We start from the raw sequence: 8,755 nt of genomic DNA, 5'->3' as shown, positions 1-8,755 counted from the left end.
GTGCCCTTATAAGAAACAAAACAAAGCTCTCTGGCATGTGCTCGCTCACACTCTCTCTCTCTCTCTCTTTCTCTCTCTCTCTCTGTGTGTGTGTGTGTGTGTATATATATATATATATACATACATATATAAACAAAATCTCCCCACTATATCACTATCCAGCAAGAAGGCAGCCATCTACAGCCAGGAAGAGAGCCCTTCCCAGAACCCACCCATGCTGGCACCTTGATTTTGAATTTCCAGCCTCCAAGAAATAAATGTACTTGTTTAAGCCACCCATTCTATGGTATTTTGTTACAGCAGCCAGAGCTGGCTGAGACACCTTGTCATGCAATTGTCCTGCCTCATAAGGATCTCTGAAGTCTGGAGGTCACCACCATCTCCCACATCTACCCCTACAGCCACTCTTTACCCCCGTACAGAGGGCAGAGGGAGATAAATTGCCTTCCCCGGAGACACAGGCTGCTCTCAGGTAGAGCAAGCCCTTCCCTCACTGGCATTTCTCTCTACCCTGTTTGGGCCCCCTCCTCTCATGAGCAACTGAGGGAAGTGGGATGGGTTAAGAGGGACAAAGTTTATGGGCGACGAAGAAGACAAAAGCCAATGTGGATTTTTTTTTTTTTTTTTTTTTGAGTCAAGAGAGAAAGTTCATCAAATCCACAGGAGGGTCTGAAAAGGTACTCTTGCACCTCTACCACCACCCCCACCATTACCATGCAGGTGGGGCTGCCTTCCTGTGCCTACTGCCCCAGGGCTGACCCCAGTCAACTCACCTGCTCAGCCACTGCTCCCCCAGCCAGAGGGGCTGAGCACAGAGGGCCTCCCACCCTCAGCCACCCCCTGTGTCAGAAGAGATCTTCCCACTAAAGAAAAATCCCAGCCCTGGCCAAGCGTGGTGGCTCATGCATGTAATCCCAACACTTTAGGAGGCCGAAGTGGGTAGATCACCTGAAGTCAGGAGTTCGAGACCAGCTTGGCCAACATGGTGAAACCTTGCCTCTACTAAAAATACAAAAATTAGCTGGGAGCGGTGGCGCACGCCTGTAATCCCAGCTACTCGGGAGGCTGAGGCAGGAGGATCGCTTGAACCCAGGAGGTGAAGGTTGCAGCGAGCTGAGATTGCACTTGCACCACTGCACCACTGCATTCCAGCCTGGGTGACAGAGCAAGATTGTCTCAAAAAATAAAAAAGGAAAAGTCCCAGCCCTGACACTAAGTCCAGGACACAAGCTCAGACTCCAGTTTCACTGAAGATTATTTCAATACATCAGAGAAGTTCTGATCTCTGTCCTGATTCGTTTGGGCTTCTATAACAAAATACTTTATTTGACTGAGTAATTCTTTTATTTTTTTGAAACATTCTCACTCTGTTGCCCAGACTGGAGTGCAGTGGCACAATCTTGGCTCACTGCAAACTCTGCCTCCCGGATTCAAGCGATTCTCCTGCCTCAGCCTCCTGAATAGCTGGGATTACAGGCACCCACCACCACACCAGGCTAATTTTGTATTTTTAGCAGAGATGGGATTTCACATGTTGGCCAGGCTGGTCTCCAACTCCTAACCTCAAGTGATCCTTCCATGCCGGCCTCCCAAAGTGCTGGGATTACTCGTGTGAGCCACTGTGCCCGGCCAAAACTGAGTAATTTAGAAATGACAGAGATGTCTTGCTCACAGCTCTGGGTGGAGAGTCTAAGATCCAGGCACTGGCAGATTCCGTGTCTAGTGAGGGCCTCCTTGCTGGTTCACAGATGCTGTCCTCTCACTGTGTCACCTACAGGGTGAAAACAGGGCTAAAAAACTTTCTGGGGTCTCCTTTACAAGAGGTCTAATCCCACTCATGATTCTGGAAGTCCTCTCATATATTTTTACCAAACTCCTTGATGTTTAATTAACCAGAGCCCATTTCTGTTGCTTGCAAACAAGAACCCAGAGTAATACAGAGCCCTTTCCTGCCCAAATACCTGAATAGATAGGGGTCTGGAAACTTCCAGGCATGTGGTAGATGCTCAATGTGTGCATATCGAATGGATAAGAACACAATGGCCACCCTCAAGACTTAATTACCTCCCAAAGGCCCCACTTTCTGATACCTTGGGGTTAGGATTTTTTTTTTTTTTTGAGACAGTCTCCTTCTATGGCCCAGGCTAGAGTGCAGTGGTGTGATCACGGCTCACTGCAGCCTCGAAATCCTGGGCTCAAGTGATCCTCCTGCCTCAGCCCCTCCTAAGTAGCTGGGACCACAGGTGCGTTCCACCATGCCTAATTTTTTAGTTTTTTTTTTTTTTTTTTTTGTAGAGACAGGGTCTCGCTATGCTGCCCAGGCTGGTCTCAAGCTCCTGAGCTCAGGTGATCCTCCCACCTCCACCTCCCGAAGTGCTGGGATTACAGGCATTAGCCACACCTGGCCATTGTGTTATTATCCATTCGATGTGCATACATCGAGCACCTACCACGTGCCTGGAAGTTTCCAGACCCCTATCCATTCAGGTATTTGGGCAGGAAAGGGCTCTGTATGGCTCTGAGTTCTTGTTTGCAAGCAACAGAAATGGGCTCTGGTTAATTAAACAGTCTAGGAGTTTGGTAAAAATATATGAGAGGACTTCCAGAATCATCTGTACTCAGTGGGGCCAGGAGAATGGAGGATGGAGCCTGTCAGGGCAGGGGCCCTGGCACTGGTGGCGGCAACAGGACAGAAGAACTGCCCCAATCCCCTGTCCCGGTTTCCTCCTGCATGGCAGCCACCCTGGCTAGCAACGGACAATTTCCTCTGCTCTGTCCTCCTCTTTCCTCTTCCAGCTCCCGTTGTCTTCCCTAGCCCTGACTCACTGCACCATCCCTGCCCTCCTCTCTCTGCCATTACATAACTGTCCCCTGTCCCAGGGGCCCTTATATAACTCAAGTCACCTCAGGCTCCCTTCCCCACCTCGCAGCTCCCACCTCAGCCTGCCCTGTCTGGTACAATCTTTCACAGTTGGCTGGGCCAAGCCCTCAGTAAGAAATGTGAAAACAGAGAGAGAGAGGAGAAGGAGGAGGAGGAAGAGGAGGACTCTCCCCTTCCCAGCAGTGGGACAGAACAGAGACAAGGCCCAACTGGCAGGAGGACCTCCAAGGCTCTTCTGCACACGAGGCCCAGGCCCATGGCCTCTGTCAGGGGACTTGAGCAGCTCCCTGTGCCTCAATTTGCACTTCTGTAAAATGGGGATATAGTACACATCATAGGATTGTCATGAGAATCAGAAAGTTTATTTGTATGGGTGTGTGTGTATACAAAGTGTTTAGAACAGTGCCTGGGACGGGCATGGTGGCTCATGTCTGTAATCCCAGCACTTCGGGAGGCCAAGGTGGGCAGATCACGAGGTCAGGAGTTCCAGACCAGCCTGGCCAATATGGTGACACCACGTCTCTACTAAAAATACAAAAATTAGCCAAGCATAGTGGCATGTACCGGTAGTCCCAGCTACTCGGGAGGCTGAGGCAGAAGAATCACTTGAACCCGGGAGGCAGAGGTTGCAGTGAGCTGAAATTGCGCCACTGCACTCCAGCCTGGGTGACAGCACAAGACTCCATCTCGGGAAAAAAAAAAAAAAAAAAAAGAACAGTGCCTGGCAAACTGTAAATGCTATATAACTGTTTGTTACTCTTTTTGGAGAGATGGTTCTAAATAAGTGTTCCTTGAGTGGTGGTTTTCAATCTTCATGGTCTTGGGACACTTTCACACTCTTCAAACTGATAAATTGGTGGAAGACCCCCAAAGAGCTTCTGTGTAGGTATATGCCAATACTTTATATCGTGCCTTGGACAGAGTCAGCACCCAGTAGAGATTAAGAGCTATTGTTCTTATTTAAGGACTTGGAGGCCAGGCATGGTGACTCATGCCTGTAATCCCAGCACTTTAGGAGGCCAAGGCCAGTGCATTGCTTGAGGTCAGAAGTTCAAGACCAACCTGGCCAACATAGTGAAACTCCATCTCTACTAAAAATACAAAAAATTAGCCAGGTGTGGTGGTGCACACCTGTAATCTCAGCTACTCAGGAGGCTGAGGCACGAGACTCGCTTGAATCTGAGAGGAGATGGAGTTTGCAGTGAGCTAAGATCATGCCACTGCCCTCCAGCCTGGGTGACACAATGAGAGTCCATCTCAAAAAACTAAATAAATAAATAAAATTAAAGGACTTGGAGGAGGTAATATTGGTAGGTAAGTACCGAGTAAATACCTACCAATATTCACCCTATTTCAAATTAAAGCCAAGGAAATTTAAAAATATTCATACAATAAACCCATTACACGTTAACATAAAAGCTTTTTTATGAAGAATAACTGTATTTTCTAAAAGAAAAAGCCATTAGTGTCAGGCCTCTGAGCCCAAGCTAATCCATTGTATCCCCTGTGACCTGCACCTATACATCCAGATGGCCTGAAGCAAGTGAAGAATCACAAAAGAAGTCAAAATGGCGGGTTCCTGCATTAACTGACACATTCCACTATTGTGATTTGTTCCTGCCCCACCTTAACTGAGCGATTAACCTTGTGAAATTCCTGCTCCTGGCTCTGAACCTCCCCCACTGAGCACCTTGTGACCCCTGCCCCCTGCCTGCCAAAGAACAACCCCCTTTGACTAATTTTCCTTTACCCACCCAAATCCTATAAAATGGCCTCACCTTTATCTCCCTTCACTGACTCTCTTTTCGGACTCAGCCCGCCCGCACCCACGTGATTAAAAAGCTTTATTGCTCACACAAAGCCTGTTTGGTGGTCTCTTCACATGGACGCGTGTGAAAATTAGTGAGAAGCATGGCAATAGTTTACATTTTTGAGAACCTCTGAAATGTCTGACTTAATAGAAGACAGCGGGACCGTCACGCCTGCTCCCGCCATCGGTCTGTTGCAATATCACATCTCCAAAAGCCGCTGGGAAACTCCACTGTACACTCATGAGAGAATGACGGTGAAAGCGGAAAATAAGGTCTTAGTGCTATTATGAAAACAGTTTTGATCCTGCAGACTCCCAGAGAGGTTCCCTGGACAACACTTCAAGAACCACTTGGTACATTGAGGAAAGAGAGTAGAAAGAAACAGGCATATTTTCATGTTTTCACCCCATTCGTACTCACCAAAGGAATAACGAGTAAGTAGAGGTCAGGTTTGCTTTCTTGATCCAAATCTTCAAGCCCTTTTAAATTAAAACCACAACACCTGACCCCTCCCAGGCACTGGCTGAGTCCAGTTGGTTGCGTCTCACTCGGCTCTAACAGGTGGAGACTATTATGAGCCCCTTCATCTCATAGATGCAGAAACCAAAACGCAGAAAAGCTAAGTGATTTATCTAAGATGACATAGCCACCTGGAGATTCGATCCTCAGTGTTTCTGACATCTCCTCCCACCCTATTTAGCGGTGGTCTCAGCCTGCTTCAGCCTCCAGACCCAGTAATTCTCACTTAATTGAATTCGTCCAGGAGAGGACCCAGGCACCGTTTTTTTTTTTTTTTTTTTTGACACAGGTGATTCTCATGAGCAGCCAGGACTGAGAAGAACTGGGCCAAGGTCTTGCCACTGAGAGTGAGGTCCTGGGTCCAGCAGCCCAGCTGGGAGCTTCTGGGGGTACGAATCCTCTCCCACCCTCTGAACCAGAGTGTTCATTTGGACAAGAGCCTGGGTGATTTGGAAGCACATCACAGTGTCATAAGGAAAAACTAAGAGAAAACGAAGCTGATCATAGGATTCCTGCCCAGGGGTAAAACAGCAGGATGGGGCAGTGGTTAGAGCCTGGGCTCTGGGGCTGGCACATCCAGGCTCTGCCTCCACCCTTTCTCTTAAAGTGGATCCCACATCACTCTAAGCTTCATAACTGAGTAAAGATAAATGGTCCCACATTTCTTAAACCTCCACCAGGAAGTTCATAGACGCCTACAAATAAATAACCTAGAATTGCAACCGTTCAAATCATTCTTTGTTTTACATAGGGGTAGAGGCCTGAGTTTGTCTTTGGGGGGGGCAGACAGTTCCTTTGTTTTGGGGACACAGCAAGGGACCTTCTAGTAGTGAAATGACAAAGCAGAAACCTTTTTTTGTTGTTGTTGTTTTAGACCGAGTCTCACTCTGTTGCCCAGGCTGGAGCGCAGTGACGCGATCTCGGCTCACTGCAACCTCTGCCTCTCAGGTTCAAGCAATTCTCCTGCCTCAGCCTCCAGAGTAGCTGGGATTACAGGCATGTGACACCATGCCCAGCTAATTTTTTTGTGTTTGTAGTACAGACAGGGTTTCACCATGTTTGCCAGGCTGGTCTCGAACTCCTGACCTCAGGCTATCCACCCACCTCGGCCTCCCAAAGGGTAAAGCAGAAACCTTCTATGAAGATAGAGGGCTGCTTCTGTGACAGAGTTGCATCAGGAGAAAAGGAGGGGAGGGGAGAAGAGAAAGAGGCCACACACTTTCTATCTGGCCCTGGGATTGGGTTTGATCCCCCTGAGACAGTGGTGACTCAGAAGCTCAGAAGCTACCCTCATAGGTGGCTGGGTAGGGCGGTGGACATGCGTGCCACCAGCTCAAGCCCCTGCTCCTTCAACTCTCAGGAAGGTCACTTGGGGCAGACACTGAGGGCTCCTGCCTCAAGCACCTTTCCCTCGCCCTCCTTCTTTACTGAGTCTCTTGGTGCCAAGAGCTCACTTCTCGGCCTCCTTAGTACTAGGTGAAGTGAGGTGATTCAGTTCTGACCAAGGAAATATAAGGGTAATTCTGCACCTGGGGTGAGAAGTGGGGCAGTTCTAGGAATGATTTGGGGGCTTTGGGAGAGTGTCCCCATGGTGGCCTTGCAGGGGACCAATGGGGCCACGATGAGGCTACTCCAAGCAATCTTGTGTACTCACAGACAAGAACCTGTGGGAGCCGTTCCAGGAAAGGAAGAGAGGGTGGCAGTCACATTGTGACTGCAGCTGACACACTGGTTTGTGGATGTCTATGGGGACACCCCCTTGGGGACTCCCAGAAACAACTGAAGAGCACTTTGCCACTGTGAATGAATTTTCTTTTCTTTTTTCTTTTCTTTTCTTTTCTTTCTTTCTTTATTTCTTTTTTTTTTTTTTTTTTTTTTTGACAAGGTCTTGCTCTGTGACTCAGGCTGGAATGCAGTGGTGTGATCACAGCTCACTGCAGCCTCAACCTCCCAGACTCAAACAATCCTCCCACCTCAGCCTCCAGAGTAGCTGGGACTACAGGCACATGCTACCACGCCTGGTTACAAATTTTTTCTAAAGATGGGGGTTTTGCTCTGTTACCCAGGCTGGTCTTGAACTCCATGGCTTAAGTGATCCTCCCACCTCAGCCTCTAAAAGTGCTGGGATTGCAGGTGTGAGCCGCTATACCCAGCCTGAATTTTCTAACACATAATGGGCAGTTACAGTTACAGACTGAGGGCATTAAAAGCAGAAAAGAGTGCAGCAATCAATTGATGATGTCTGTCATGGGCACAAAATAGTGGAATGGTGGCAATGGTGTGTTCCACATTTGTTTACTCAGTGCTCCTGGATGCTCACCCCAAAGATGCTTCCAGAAATGCCAACAGCCTGAAGTGTCCCCCATTGCCGCTCTAAGGAGAATATCAAGTGCTGGAGTCTCAGGGGAGCCTGGGACCCTTCTCAGCCTAGCCAAGCAAAGTATGTAGGTAGGAAGTTGATATGGTTTGAATATTTGTCCACGTTAAATTTCATGTTGAAATGTGATTCCCGGTGTTGGAGGTGTCTGGGTCATGTGGATGGATCCCTCATGAGTGGCTCACAGTAGTGAGTGGGTTCTCTCTCTGTTAGTTCACACAAGAGCTGGCTGATTAGAGGAGCCTGGCATCTCTCCGGCTCTCTCTCTCGCCCTGTAACACACCAGCTCCCCATTCGCCTTCCGCCATGAGTAAAAGCTTCCCGAGGCCTCCGCAGAGGCCGAGCAGATGCTGGGGTCAAACGTGTACAGCCTGCAGAACTGTGAGCTAATACATCTCTTTTCTTTATAAATTACCCAGTCCCAGCCACATGTGGTGGCTCACGCCTATAATCCCAGCACTTTGGGAGGCCGAGGCGGGTGGATCACCTGAGGTCAGGAGTTCGAGACCAGCCTGGCCAACATGGTGAAACCCCATCTCTACTAAAAATACAAAAACTTAGCCGGGCATGGTGGTGCATGCAATAGCTTGCAGTCCCAGCTATTTGGGAGGCTGAGGCAGGACAATCCCTTGGGGAACCCAGGAGATGGAGGTTGCAGTGAGCCAAGATCATGCCATTGCACTCCAGCCTGGGTGACAGAGCAAGACTCCATCTCAAAAACAAACAAACAAACAAACAAAAAAACTACCCAGCCTCAGGTATTCCTTCATAGCAATACCAAATGGACTAAGACAGAGGTCCTTCCACAGTGCCCTGTCCTAACCCCCCTCGCACTCTACCGAGAAAGTCAACCTCCTCCATTGACATGTAGCATCCTGAGTGCAAGATCACACTGTATCCATCTAGGGACCACCAAAGGGATCAGGCACAGAGCCTGGCACTGAGGAGACCCTGCCAAGATCCCATGGTCAGGCACTGGGACCACAGTGGGAAGTGAGAAGACCTTGGGTAACTGGGTTTGAGTCCCGCCTCTGACATGTATAGCTGTGAGACCAAGGGAAAGTCCCTCAACCTTCCCAAGCCTCATTTTACCACATGCAACACAGACACCAGCCTCAGAAGGTTCTGTTGTTCAGGCAAGATGATTCATGGAAATCGACTTTGACA

This window comes from Pongo abelii, chromosome 18 (genome assembly GCF_028885655.2).
Source record: "Pongo abelii isolate AG06213 chromosome 18, NHGRI_mPonAbe1-v2.0_pri, whole genome shotgun sequence".
NCBI classification, from domain to species: Eukaryota; Metazoa; Chordata; class Mammalia; order Primates; family Hominidae; genus Pongo; species Pongo abelii.
The sequence above is the reverse complement of the archived record's forward strand: the minus strand, read 5'-3'. Positions refer to the sequence as shown.